This window comes from Rhinolophus sinicus, chromosome 11 (assembly GCF_057876585.1).
Source record: "Rhinolophus sinicus isolate RSI-liver-muscle chromosome 11, RSI-T2T, whole genome shotgun sequence".
In the NCBI taxonomy this organism is placed as follows: domain Eukaryota; kingdom Metazoa; phylum Chordata; class Mammalia; order Chiroptera; family Rhinolophidae; genus Rhinolophus; species Rhinolophus sinicus.
This window is the reverse complement of record NC_142511.1, coordinates 16,185,156-16,200,379: the sequence shown is the minus strand read 5'-3', so window position 1 is coordinate 16,200,379 and position 15,224 is coordinate 16,185,156. Positions and strand designations below refer to the sequence as shown.

Here is a 15,224-nt window from a genome sequence, read left to right as displayed (position 1 = left end):
GTCTCAGCAGAGGAAAAGCAGCTGGCCCCAGGCCAGAGAGCAAGCTGCACGTCTAAGGAGAGAGAAACCGACTTGAGCACATGCTCCCTTGACTTTTTATTTCTGGTCATAAGGCAACCGATTACTATACTAGGATACAACAGCAATGTTTTCCTAGTCTGCCTTCACAGTCGTGTTTCTACCCTGTTCCTAAAATTGATTATATTCCTATTTAGCTATAAGCCGAACAGAGAGCCCTCATGCCACTGTTTTCCAGTACATTTTATTTTAAATCTAGAACCAAAATCCTTGTTTACATATAAAACACTTAGTGTTATTTACACTTATTTAAAAACAAACAAAAAGAGACCACTAATTATCAATATTGTTCGACATATACCATTTATGGCAATCAATCCTATTACTATTGATCATTTTTCATTATTTAAACATAGTTTTTAGCTCTTTTTCTCTCGAGGACTGGGTTTGGGTAATTGAAATTTGAAGAAAGATTAAAAACTCATTGGATATAAATTGGGGCAAAAAACTGAAATGTTAAGTGCTAAGTTGTAGTCCACTATTGCCCTTATCTTGAATAATGGAAATAGAGTTTAGTGTATCCTGCAAGAGAACATTCTTATGTTTTTAAATTGCAAGTGTTCAATTATGTACAAAGGTCAAGGCAGAATTGATCTGAAGGAGCTCAATTTTAAAATTCCTTTAAAAATTGGGACAAAGGATGCCGTATTATTAAACTAAAATATTTAAAAATGAAAAGTATTATGTGTGCCGCATGGTGGAAGATCAGACCTTTATTAATGCAAGTTTTAAATGCTGATTAATCCTCTCGAGAGTCAGTTTTCCAAAGCATTGGACTGTTTTCAAGTCCTTTTCAAAACAGCACATCACTTCCATTATTCTGAATATTAATTGAACAATATTATAACCAAACGTACAAAGCAAGATTTAAAACATGATTACAGCTGTCAGTGCTTACATCTAAATAAGCCATTGAAAATACAAGCTTAGAAGAAAACAATGTTATAACCGAGTCTTAGAACAGCGAAGCTGTCTCGTAGCCTTTTTCAAAAGTGAATTTGATGCTTTAGGACTCGAGAGAGCTTCAGCTGAGATTTGGTCTTAACATATTTATATGGCTAATTCTCGATCAGAAATCAGAGTTACGTTCTTGACTTGTGATTTGGGACGTCAAGGACATTTTCTTTTGGGAGAGAAAGAGAAGGAGAGCCAAAGAATACTAAATTAGTTGATAGAATTTTCCCACTTCCTTAATTTCTGTTTCTATTTCAGCCTCTTGTCTACACTTAAAAAAAAAAAAATCAAAGAATTAACCGAATTCAATCAAATAAAATATTACTGTGATTTCAAAACAACTCATTAAGCTCAGAGTCAAGCAACTGCAAATAACTAATGACTTATTTTCACAATAACCGATTGTCTAAATTCAACTTCTTTTATTTCCGAATTCCAGTTTGGGGGCAGACAAAAATCCCCATTTTCTCACAAGAAGCAATGTAAATTATTGGTTTCTATTATGATGTTGGGGAATTTTAGTTTTGTTTTGTTTCCTTAAATGGTTGTTGTGCATTTGAGTGATAGCTCTTTGTTCAAAAGGATGCAAAAGCCACTCTCACATCTAATTCTAATGAGATAAATGGCATTATGGAGGGATTATTAAAAATTTACAGCCCTCTTTACTAAGTTTGTTTGTCAGCCGAACATGCTGAATATTGCATAGCACATACACAAAAGCATGCCATCCTGATGATGAAAAAGATATGAAGAAATAACGATGCAATGGTAACAAGTCTGATGGAGTTGCATATCTCAGTTGCTGTTTGGCACGTCACTTAATCATATTGGGCCAAACCGGCAGAATCACACAATATGTTAGTGTAAAGGGTCCACAGTTTAAGGAGAAAATCTAGAAGTGTTAACTATACACTGTCTAATTATACAACCTTACTGTCCCAGAATGTGATTTCAGAAACCATTTCTGACATATGGGAAAAGGGTAGAACAGCTGGTCATTAAGGTTTTCTCAAGACTATTTAGCAACACACTTGAATGTAATTAAAGTGAGACACTAAATACTGCACTTGTGGTACAATGTATTTTTAATTTTTATGGCATGTGGTAAAAGTAAATAGATGCAAAGCATTCAAGTTTTTCCACTCGGCATCCAACTTGTCAAAGATGCAGTGTCTGTTTGGCTGATGGCAAGCAGGGTCCTGGTGTAAGTCACAGACATTCATTTGGGGTGTTTAAGGCTGTTTTAAAGGGACTGAATTTGGCAATACTCAGAGGGATGTCTAATTGGGACTCTCAGACAAAGCATGAGATGAATTCATTCATTTATTTATTCATTCATTCATCAAACACGACCTGGAATTATTTTAGATAATAAAGACATTAGCCTGGCCCTTGAGTTGCTCACAGCTTACGGTGCTCAAAACACAGGGTGATGGAAGGTGATTAAATGGTGCTGTGGAAGCACCAAAAAGGGGGGCCTGGCCCAAACTGGAGCTATGAAGCAAACCCCCCTGAACAGGAATCATTTTAGTCAGCTAGAAAATGAAGGAGCCGGGGTAAAGCGTGGGGCAGAAGGATTCAAACAGAAGCTTACGCAAAGGCTTGGAGATGAAAAAGAACATTATAATATGAATATAATGTTTACACTTATTGAATATGTAGTGTCCTGACAGTGGGCTAAACCTTTGGCAGACATTATCTCATTTAATTAATCCTCACAGCAAACCTATGTGGTAAGTACTATTATTATCTAGACTTCACAGATGGGGAAACTAACAGGATAGACGAAGGCAGAGCAGTTAGGGGGTGACTAAACCAGGACCAAAACTCAGATCTGTGTGAGTCCCAGGTCAAACTTTTCTCCCTATTGCATTCCCCAATTAACATGTATATATCATGTCTATTTAGTTTTCAAAGAACTTAGTGTATAAACTCATCAGTCCTTATAAACACCCTATGACTGAGAGAATGAAAACACAAGCTACAGACTGGAAGAAGATATTTACAAATGACATATCTGATAAAAGAATTGTATCCAGAACATACAAAGAACACTCAAAACTCTCAACAGTAAGAAAATAAATCACCCACTTAAGTGAGCAAAAGATTTGAGCAGACACTTCATCAAAGAAGAAATAAAATGGCAAATAAATACATGAAAAAACATGTCCAACCTCATTAGCCATTAGGGAAATGCAAATTAAAAGCACACAGAACTACCATTACATCCCTGTTGGAATGGCTGAAATAATAAAAATAATGACAACACCAAGTGCTAGCAAGGCTATGGAGCAACTGGAACTGTCACATATTGCTGGTGGGAGTGCAAGATTGTGCAGCCACTCTGAAAAAGTTTGGCAGTTTATAATAAAATTACACATACATTTACCATATGACCCAACAAACCCACTCCTCAGTATTTACCCTAGAGAAATTAACACCTATGTGACTATGTATTCATAATCTTTGAAAACTGGAAACCATCCAAAAGTCCCTCAACAAATGAACTGACAAACAGTCTTACATCCATACAGTGGAATACTGCTCAGACATGGAAAGAAATGAACTAGTGATACACACAGCATGGATAAATCTCAAAAGCTTATGCTGAGGAAAGAACCCAGTCATTTCAAAAGGTTACACACTGGAGGACATTCTGAAAAAGGACCCAGGTAGGGATGGCTGCCATGGGTTAGGGGTGGGGGATGGTTTGACTACAAAAGGACCATGCAAGGGAATTTTTAGGGTGAGGAAATTGTTCTGTATCCTGATTGTGGTGGTGGTGACATGAACACATACATTGTTAAGCCTCAGAGAACTACACACCCAAATAGGAAGTTAATTTTACTGCATACAAATTAAAAAACAAAAATTCCATGAGGTACATGCTTTAGTTTGGATTCCCCCAAAAGCAAACCTTGAGATAAGAAAATGAGGGGGAGGGTTTATTTGCAAAGTGAATCCAGGAATCACAAATGAAGAAAGGGGGGGAACGAGAATGGAAAAAAATCAGAAAAGGTGCATTAATGAGTAGGTCTCCATTGTGGACAACTTCGGCTCAATTCTGCTAAGAATCTTCTGAGAAACCATGGGAATATGTCCTAGAATCCCTCCACCTGTAAGCAGCTTTCATTTGGTTGAGGATGACGTTGCCCTTAGGAGCCTAAACTTGTGCTTCTAGGTTTTGCAAGTGCCTTTGAAAGTCCTCAGGCAAAGAAGAGGAAAGACCCAGTTCCTTGAGGTGGGAACATGTTCAACTGTCTATTGCAGCTGCTGGTGAATTCAGGTGGGTTGGGGGCATGGGAAGGTAACAGCATCTGCTAATGAAATATTAGTGATGGGTGCTCTGCACATTTTGTTTTTGTAATAAAGTGGAGGACATTTACCAAACAATTAAAACAAATATGTGCAATGTTGGTAATAAGAACGCTAGTCATTAGGGGAAATATTTCACAATATGCTAGTGACCACAATAGAATTGCCAGCCTTCTTCATATCCTATCATGTAATTCTTCCAACAGACCTACGAGATAAACATTAATATCTTCATTTTACAAGCAGGGAAACTGAGACTTGTAAGTAGTTAAATAGCTTTCCCAAGGATGCACATGGCATGGGCGCACACACTACTCTCCCTCCCCCAACACATAGCGAGGGTGTCATAAGATCAACTTAGAAGCCCATAGTTTTTCCATCATGCTTCGTTAATGTCTACTCTGGTACATGTTGCTACATAGCATTACAGAAGATAGAGTAATTCTGAGAAAATAGTGCATAGCATGGGGAATCATGCATTGTGATTAAACAGCCAGATCTAAGTCACTCCAGGGCTGAGCCCTACTTGTGGGAATATTCAGGCTTCCTATTTCTGGCTATGGGCATTTCATTGCTCATTAGAATCTCCAATAGACAGTGGCTAAAAAAAAAAAAAGAAGACATAAAACTCCAATCAAACCACTTTACTCCTTATACAAATGTCTCGAAAATGTTGAAACTTTGGCTAATAAATTGAAAATTGGCCATGGATAATAATTACCTTCACTGCTGCTGTCTTCTCATTAGCATAAATGGCCAAGCTGATGCTCTAGCTATGAGCACCGATCCTGTAACTTCAGCCTCCTTAATCTCATTGTGAACTGTACCTTTCATTTTCCTTTCTGCTTCTTAATGGGCAGTCCTTCAACCCTGAAGATGACTTTGTTGCCAGAGGACATGAACTTGGAGTTGTTTTCCACTGTAGGAAGAATAGGATTAGAGAGTCATCCACAGTCCCTCCCTCTCTCCCAATCTCTACTGTCATCACAGTAGCTGGACACAGTTAGAGGATATAGACTTTTGGCCAAAGAACAAAGTGAAGTTAAATGACCCACGTGGGCACTGAACCCCGACCTCATTAGCATTGTTTTCTCGCCACCTCCACTAACAGACAGCCCAATTATGAACACCGAATCAAAGAGGGAAGTCACCTCTTCACCTGGAGCCAAGAAAAGCCTACGACTGCTGGTTGTTAAGAGCATGCTTCTCCAGACAAATAACCACACTATTGTGTGAACATCCATAAGCGATTTCTAAGATTCTTCCCTCCTTGCTCAGTCTAATAAGAACTGTTCTCAGTGCGGTTTCTACTCTGGAAGGTGACGAAGTTTTAGGGACATCACCCTGAGCGGATGTGCTGGAGTGTGCTCGAGTTTGCCTTCTCACAGCCTCTCGGGTCTGAGCCAACTTGAAACTTCTGCAGTAGTGATCCCCCATCCCTTGCCCCCTCTTTGAAACCCTTCCACGCTGTGAGTCCTGGCACTGGAAGCTCTGCCTATGAGCAGAACTCACTTCTTGTGAGTGTCCGCTGAGGGATCTATGGCAGAGATATTTCCACAATGGGTTTTACAATGGAGATCGACCCTTGTTACTCTATAACAGTATGGAAGTTCTTCAAAGTGGTTCTTAAACTGTTAAGTACAACTTCCTTTTTCTGAAAGGTAGCGAATTTGTATGATTTGTGTCTCTTGTGTGCATGAGTATATGTGTGTATATAATTGTTTAGGAATTTTTTTAGAAAAAGTATAAGTTGAAGTGCATCTAATTATTTGCATTCTTTTTTTGAAAACCAAAGTTATTTCAAGAAGCTCCTGGGATGCAATGACTGAGTCAGTCAGTCCATAAAGCTAATAAAACCAAAGAAGATAGCCCAATTCCCAGACCTGCTGTTAGAGGGCTTTTCTATAGCCATGGACCACAACCTTGGGCGGGGCCGACCGGCTCACACATGAAGTAGTTTACATAATGAGAACAAGGAGAGGCAGAGTGTGGACAATTCACTGTAGAAACGTCTTCTCTACTATTAAAAAAAACAGTCAATTCTGAGGGCAGTGATTTAGCTTTCTATTGTCCTCATGTACTAAGGGCAGCACTAATTAATGAATGAGAAGACACGTGCCCAGAAGCTAAAGTTGGCCCCTCCAAAGGTGAATCACAGATTCCAGAATGTGGCTATATTTCAGAGTATATTTTACTCTATAGAAGATTTTTTGAGCTTATAGGTGCAGCTGCTAACCCTTTCTTCCCCGCTACTCTACTCTTCCCAGCATGAGACAACAATGGAGTGGGCCGCCCCTCCCGCCTTCCACCAAGCACAGGCATACAATTCACAGCCATAGCAAAGTCCAGTTTATGAGTCAGTTTGATGGGCATTGCTAGTGTCGCAACATCCCATTCTCTAATTCCAGGTATAGACTTTGCAGCAACAAACCCAGAGGCAAACCTGAGCCTCCTGGTGAGATTTCAGCACTAGAAATGATGACAGTTCATCAGCCTGGGATCCTGAGTGACCTTTAGGTGAAGCCGACCCTACACCACCACCTCGAAATGATAGAAAATGCAGAAAACCAAACTTCGTTGTTTTAAGTCATAAAGAGTGTGGGGTTGTTTCTCTCCCCAGCCCATTCTGACAGCCTCACCAGAGAAGAAAGTATTTCAGCAGCTCAGCCTTTCAGAGAGTGGGGATCATGTATCTGCAGTCCTGGCAAAACTCCTAGGAACCTAAGTGCTCACTAAGACCCTCCCTATAATACTGGCCTAGACTATGTAACTGGGCTTATGCCTCAGTTTCCCTTCTGAGTAGGTACTTGACCCGACTCTAGCCAGCCCTACATAACATCACTATTAATGTACCTTTAGGTTATCTCCTGCCTTGACCTGCACTCTGACATGATCTCCTGCCACCTGGCTTGAGTTTAGACGCCATCTGAACCCCTCCTGGTTTTCCATACTCCCTGGCATATCTGGGTGAACCCTGGGAGAACCCTGCTCTCCCAGGTTTCAGCCACAGGCTTCTCCTCTCCCTGCCTGTCCTCCCATTTCAGATCTTGGTTGTCAAGTTGCCAATGCACCTCATGCTGAACCCACCTGATGTTTGAAGACACTTGCTCTTATCATGTCCCAGGATATGGTTAAGTTATATGTAAGAGGCCAGGGCAACCTGAGGAGGATGAAATCCAGAACAAATTCCACTCCTACACTAGAGCAGGCAGGGACCAGATTCTACAACAGGCTTGGATGAAGTCTAATCCAAAAAGAAGAGTGTGGACTTAGGCAAAAGATTGGTGTCAAGAGACTCACAATAGCTTGAAAAGCGAAGTTGTACTGGGAAATCCCGTTGAGGTCAACATCAAGAGGTCCAGAGAGGCAGGCAGAATCATGGAAGCGTGCAAGACCACACAACCTCTCCAAAAGACAGATTCCCAGAGTACTGGTTGCATTTCTGAGACGGAATACAAAAGGATCCGCCTCTCAGACCCAGGGCAAATGTGGAACCTAAGTCTCAGAAATAAGGCCACGGTCAACTATCCCCCTAGATTTCTAGGCAAGATCTTGGGGATTTGAATCACAAAGAACTTCTGTAAATTTTCCTCAGGTACACTTATGGCTTGTCCTGGCGTTTGGGAGAAGTGGAGTTAAGAACACTTGACAAAGAGGCTGAGAACCAGGCACAGATCTGACAATCTTCATAAGTGAAGCATGTTGGCACCATGGTCAGACCACTATGAAAAGCAGGGAGCCAAATCTCCAAGTTGAAATAATTTGATGGGATAACTAACAATTCATGGTCTTGTACAAATATTGACAAGTTTTTCAATACATAGAACATTTCAGGGCTGGGTGAAATGGTGAGAAATGTGGACGTTAGTATATGTTCAGCCCCCCAGGGTATGTGTGGGGTAGTGTTACTAGCTTAGATGATTTGGGTTGAGGGATAAAGAGAGAATAACTCCACCCTCCAAGTGTGGCAGGCACACAGCTGGTTCTAGTGTTCATGAGGAACTAGCTGTGCGCCTACCAAAAGTATAGGAAGATTTGGACCCCCTCCTCAAGAAGCCCTGGGGACTTTCCAAGAAGAAATCTGTTTCAATTTGTAGTTGTTTTTTGTTTGTTTATTTGTTTGTTTGTTGACTTGAGTAGCTGTGGTCTCTAAAACATACAAATCTAAGTTCTATAATTCATGAACTCTTTATATGATAGACCTCATGTACTTCAGTTTAAAAGTTAAAGTGGAGAAATCAACCAGTTCAGATATTTGCAAACTGGTAAAGACCAACTTAGCTAGTTAGTCTTTACCAATTTGCACATATCTGAATATTTTTATGAAATGTCTTTAATCCAAATTTTTCTGCAAATCGGTGAAGTAGAAATCTCAGACTATTGTGGCAGATGGCGGACCAAGGGACAAAATGGCTCGGGGAGCTGGCCATGTTAGAGTGGCTTTACTAAGTGTCATGGATGCTATGATGCACCTCCCTGATTCCTCTTTAGGAATGAAGGCCTTATTTCCCAGCAGATGGAGTATCATCCACTGACTGCTCTCTCTGGAATTGCCATCAATTGAACAGAGCTGCCTTTCCCAGGGCCATGGCATCTCCCCAGGGGCCGTCTGCATAGAGTGACTATTTGAGGTAGGAGTGTACGTGTTGGTCCACTTGCTTTAACTTAAGGCTCAGAAAGGCTGGCCCCACCTCAGGGCCTTACAAAGAGACAGCAGAGACCTGTTTGGAAACTGCATCAGAACCCAACTTCTCCCTCTGTCTCTTTTCTTCCAGCTGTTGATCCCAAGAGCAGGGTGAATAAACTTCCTATGCACTGAACTCCATCTTGGAGTCTGTTTCCTGAAGATCCCAGCTTCCCAAACTAGGTAAGTGTAAAATATGCAGTCAGTGGAAGAACCCAGAGCATATTCCATTTATCCAAAATGATAAGTAAGACATTAGTGAGAGGGGCACCAGTGTCATTGAGAAACTCAGTAGTGGCTGTACCCCGTTGAACAGAGGAGATGATAGGATTTGCTGTTATAAGTCTGGGCTCTCAGACAGCAGTGGGGATGATGCAATGGCTGTAGGATAGAAGTCATGTGGTTGCATGTGACTGTCAGAAGCAAAGTGGGTCAAATTATAATAATGAGCCTCCAGGTCAATAAGGCAACAAGAGACAAAGAGCTGTGAGATGACTAATAGGACACAGAGTGTTCCTAGGGCACACTGTATGAGCAGCCAACAGGGTACTACTTACTAGTTTATACAACCAAAGGGATCATGGATGGACAATCAAGAGATTGAGGGCAGCTGCCCCGATAAAAATCATGATTCCTTGCCCAGTTTCTGGACCTGAGCCCATAGCCTGAAAGAAAGGCCAGATCCCATGAGGAAGGTCCCTGCAACACCATGGCAAAGGTTTACAATTTTATTCCCCCACTCCTTCCCTAAAGGTGCCTATAGCCATCGATTCAGGTGACTGTACATTAGGAAAAAGGGGAATATCCAGATATTTGAGGACTGTCAGACACAAAGTCTGAGGTGGTATTGATACCTGGACGCCCAGAGTGTCATCATGGCCCCTGTTAGTGGGAACCTATGGGAGCCAGGTAATTAATGGTCTGGATCACAGTGGGTCCACCTGTGGTCATTTCCTTGACTATTGATTATATGATTGGAATGGACACACTTGATAGTCGGGAGAACCCCTATACAAGCTCCTTTGGAGTAAGAACTATTGTAGTGGAAAAGACAATGTGGAAGCCTCTAAAACTGTTCTTGCCCCAGGCCAAGGTAGTAGATAAAAGATAGTATGGCTTCCTATGTGGGAAAAGCAAAGATTAAAGCCACCCCTGAAACTTAAAGCAGGCATAGGTGGTGGTCCCCATCATATCCCCATTTATGGCCCCCACAAAAAGCAGAGTGATCATGTTGGATTATGTGAGCTCCCACAAACTCAATCAAGTCACATCCCCAGTTGGAACTGTTGCACCAGAAGCAGTATCTTTCCAGAGAAGATTAACACATCTTTAGGTACCTGGTAAAAGGCATTGACGTAATGAGTGAACTCTTTCCATCTCTATCAGAAAGGAGAATTAGAAGCAATTCAAATGGGACTGACAACAGTATACATTTAAGGTCTTGACCCAAGTTGAAATGAACTCTCCCACCCTCTGCCTCAATAACCTGAAGAGACCAGGACCATCTGGGCAGTCTATAGAATATATATGTCCATCCATAACATCTTCCCAATCCACCTGCAGCAGCAAGAACTGACAAGGTTGAAATAAAAGATTTGTTTCTGAAAGCTAAAAAAAAAGTTCCTCACATGTACTGGATCCTGGTAGAGATGGAGCATCTGACCATAAGACATCAAGTAAGCATGGAGATAGATCTACCCATCATGGAGGTTTATTAGACCCACAAAGTCATAAGTTTGGTCAGGCACAAAAGCCGTGAATGTAAGGTGGAGGTAGAATATCCAGGATCAGGCATAAGCAGGACCAGAAGACGGTGGCCCAGAAGCCCATGTTACTTAACCACTATTGCACTCACCCTCAGCTCACATCTATGACCACATGGGAGGCCTCTTATGACCACCTGGTGGAGATGGGAAAAGGCCAAACCTGGTTTATGGATGGTTCAGTATGTGGGTATAAGCTGAAAATGGACTCCTGCTGAACTACAGCCCCATTCAGTGGTGGCCTACAGCAACGAGGGGAAATCCGCCCAATAGGCAGAGCTTTAGGTGGTATATCCAATCATTAACTGTATAGAAAGAGAAGTCACCCAAGGTAAGAATATACCTAGACTTGTGAGTAATAATGAATGGCTTGGCTGCACTGGAACCTCGAATGAAAACGTTTGGAAGATCAGAGATAAGAAAATCTGGAAAAGAAGCATGTTGATAAATCTATAAAAGTAGGCCTGACACATGAAAATCTTTGTATAGTATGTTAATGCCTATCATAGAGCAAACACCACGGAATAAACAGCCAACTACATAACCAACTGAAACACAGTAACTAGGCCAGTCCACGTCAGCCAGCCTCTGTCATTAGCCATCCTAATCCTGGTGTGACGGGTTCATGAATGCGATAGCCATTTTGATAGGAACAGAGGCCATACGTGGGCCCTAAGGTTTGGGATCCCACTCACCAAAGCCAACTTAGTTATTGGCACTGACAAACGTCCCACTTGACACTCACAAAAACTAATGCTGAATCCCCTACCTGACACCATCCCTCAAGGAGACCAACCAGCCATTTGGTGGTAAATCGTAGATCAAACTGAATCCCTTTCACCATGGAAGGAACAGCAATTCTTGACTGAAATCAACATATATCCTGCTTGCAAGGCTTTGGCCAGCTTGATTATAGATGTTTAATCTACTAACATCTACTTAATATGTCACTTAATATTCCACTTAATGTCACCTCTGACTAAGGGTAATCATAATAACCATAAACCAAGTTTGGTGCCCCATCCTCCAGGATGAGATATACAGTACATCTTAAATCAACAACCATTATATTTTGCTGTGGCCTGATAGGGAGAGTTCATGGGAATGGGGACCAACAAGTGGAATAAGAGTGACCCTGCCCATCACCACTCCCACCATCTCGCCCACTTGAGAAATCTGAGTTTTCCATCCCCACAACTTTAGTCTCTATGGGTTTAGAGGTGCTGGTTACCAAAAAGGGGATGTTTTTATTAAGGACACAGTAAGAATGTCATTTAACTTTAAGCTACAGTTGCCACCTGGTCACTTCAGGATGCTTGTACCCAGAGACAAGCAGGGAGGAAAGGGGTCACTGTACTGGTAAGGATAATTAACGCTGATCATGAGGAAGGAGGTAGGACTCTTACATGGCGGCGGGAAAGAATATGTCTATCACCCAGTTGATCCACTGGACCACTTTTTCATACTCTACTGACGACTTTTAATAACAAAAAGACAAGGGCAGCAGTCCTCGTCTGAGGAGGACATGGTGACAAGGTGCTCAGACTCCTCAGGAATGATGGTCTAGGTCATTCCATCAGGTAAGTCCCCGTGACAACTAAGGGTAGCGGTGCTAATGTAAGGGAAGGTATGAAATGGGTAGTGAAAGATAGAGATGATGAGTATCATTTGTGGCCTCAAGACCAACTATAGCAAACAGTGGGTCCCATTAATCCTAATCTTGAAAATTTTCCCATAGAGGCCACCTAGAATCCTGGAGAAGATAGTCCCAGATCGGGCAAAATGAAGTGTATCGGAGTGGCTCAAGAGGAGGACTACAGAGTTTGCCATGATGTGCCACTGAGCCCTACAAACTCTCTCTCTCTCTCTCTCTCTCTCTCAAATAATCAAGACACTTATTCCTCCAGCAATTGTGAGTTTGTGTCAGATCGTTTACAGCCGAGTTCCTCTCTGGGAATTGCCCTCAACTGAAGGGAGCCACCTCACTGAAGACACACCCCTTCATCCATCTGTTGCCAAGAGCTGCCTATTGACTGGCTTATGCTGAACTCCTCCAGCTCCCCCAGGACCAGAAAGTACAAAACTCCTGGCACACGTGTTTCAATTCAGGACAACTCTGAAGGGCCATCATAGCTTGAGAGCTCACTGTGAAGTTGGCCAAACTTCTGTTAACAACTTGACCACGATTCCACTTCCTCCTCTGCCCAATTTCCTTCCCTTGGTCCCTTATAGGATATTGTTTCTGAGAGTACTCAGCAATAAACCACATACACATAAATCTTTGTCTCAGAGTCTGTCCCCTAGAGAACCCCACCTGAAAATCAGGGGGCAAGAGGCCATATGAGAAGGAATCAGTGTGTGAATTCTCTGGATTTTATTTAGATTTCCTTGAAGAATTCTCCACAGAGCTGTATTGTTTCTCCATCCTGTGGTCCCTGGGGCCAATTAAATTGGTCATCAAATCTTATTATAAAGAAAAATTCACCTAAAAGGGTGTCACTTGGATAAGCAATTGCCCTTAAACAGGAAGTGTTGAGTCAATTCAGAGCTGTCCTTCACTCAGGCAAGCATTCTCCCTTTCTGAGGTGAAGGGCTGTTTAGATATTGCTCAAGAAGAAAACACTTTCTCTCTTTTACTGTTTGTCCTTGAAGGTATAACCACCATACTTTTGAATCTTCCCAGGAATCCTCCCACCTCCTCACCCCCTGCCTCGATGGCACCATATGCTTTCATCTCAGAGAGAAATGCTGCTTTTTTTTCTTTCCTTTTGTTCACTGCAGGGTAGTGTCAGACAGTGTCTATCCAGGTAGCGAGATTCAAGGAGACTGGAGGGGACAGGCATTGTCTCTGGCAGGAAGCCATGCTTACTGGGCTTGCGGTCTACTGGGCCCTCCCTCGTGGCCTTGGGCAGACCACTTGGCCTAAGTCTCAGAGAGATTCAGCTCATTAATGTCAAGCTGCTGGTGGTTTCAGGTGAGCTGCCATGTCACCCAAAGAGAAAAGAAGCCTTGCACTTACCAAGAGCTGCTGTGGAGACAGGTTCACCTCAGAACTGGAAGTTTCTCGATTCTTTGTGTGAGAGAAGTCTTCTCCGCTGTTTGAGTCAGAAGCAAACCCAAAGCAGTTACACTGGTTCCTCCAGGCTCACCAGCATTGGCTCTGAGAGCAAAGCAGTGACTGTTCAAGATGCTCACCTCAGAAACAATGTCGACTGTTTGTCTTCCCACTACGGGTGGCAGGCTGAGCAGGGAGCAGGATGCTGAAGGATCTTTTGTGTTTATCACCTCGTGTTTTTTATGGTAACTTTACATCGTCTCTCCCAGCTTCTGAACTCATACAGATCAGGGCCAGGTCTCTTTGCTTCTACTCTTCTCCTTTATAATAGCAAACAGATTCTCTTGAGACTGGAAACATTTGTTTTCTCAGCCCACTAACTCCAACTACAGTACATTTCCTCCTTATCATCACTATTTAGTTTGTAATTATTCCAGTCTACTAACTCCCACCAAGGTTGGGGATACTGTGGTTAAATTGCATAAATCACTGATTTTGGGTCCTTCATTATCATTAATAAACTCAGGACATGGGAGTCCCTAGAGGTCCAGCTCCTCAAATTTGATGAACATTTATGTTTACAATCCAAGGACAGAAAGGAAAGCTGTTGGCAAGGACCTTGCCATGAAGATCAGAAGTTTCATTTAAATCCATTGTGATTGCAAGTGCTGTTTATTCTCTGGTTACAAATCGCTAATAATAAGCTAATATGGCTAAGTTATGGAATGGCATCTAAAACAATGAAAACATGAAATTCTAATTAGGAACAAGCCACCTACTCCCAAATCTTCAGATCACCAAATCTCAAGCTACCCTGATGTTTGGCTCTCCAGGGAATTAAAGGGAATCAACCTAAAAGACAATTGCTAAAAATATGCCATCCCCAAATACTTTCGCTTAACCTCACATACCAAAGGTATGTTTCATTGACTGGCCAGTGAACAAGATGACATTAACTTACAAGTCTGACTAAGCTACATCTAATTAAATGTATACATGTCTAGGCACTGAAAGGAGCAGCTCTGCCACTCAACAGCCATCTTCATCGGCAGCCAGTCAAGACAGACAAATTGCATCAAAGCCCTGGACGCATGGAGAACAAGAAGATCAAGAGCTGCACAATATCCCCAATGCCACAGAATGATTTATCCTGCAGAAAGCTATGCATTTCTCTTCCGTATCTTACCGTGAACTCATGCCTTAGAAATCTGGTTGTTCTGGATTTTAGGAAATTGTGGTATCGCGACACAGGCAGGGTTATTTCTTGGCTTTGGGTTGGTAAGCCATAGTAGGAAGAAGGTGGCCTGTGGTGCCTCTGCAGGACTCTGTGAAAGTCATTTGCATATGCTCTTTAGAAGTGCACCTCTCTCACCAG

At 42.1% G+C, this 15,224-nt stretch overlaps 1 long non-coding RNA gene across 12 annotated transcripts in view; it reads right to left on the bottom strand.

Moving 5' to 3' along the window:
- Positions 1 to 15,224, bottom strand: part of LOC109450593 (uncharacterized) — a 209,605-nt gene that overhangs the window by 82,272 nt on the left and 112,109 nt on the right. For 2 of the 12 annotated variants that reach the window (XR_012492958.2, XR_012492948.2), the window contains exon 8: positions 13,194 to 14,169. The exons of the other annotated variants lie outside the window; for them this stretch is intronic. This is a non-coding gene — a long non-coding RNA (uncharacterized LOC109450593). Of the gene's footprint in view, positions 1 to 13,193; positions 14,170 to 15,224 lie in introns of those variants that run through there. 12 annotated transcript variants of the gene reach the window in all.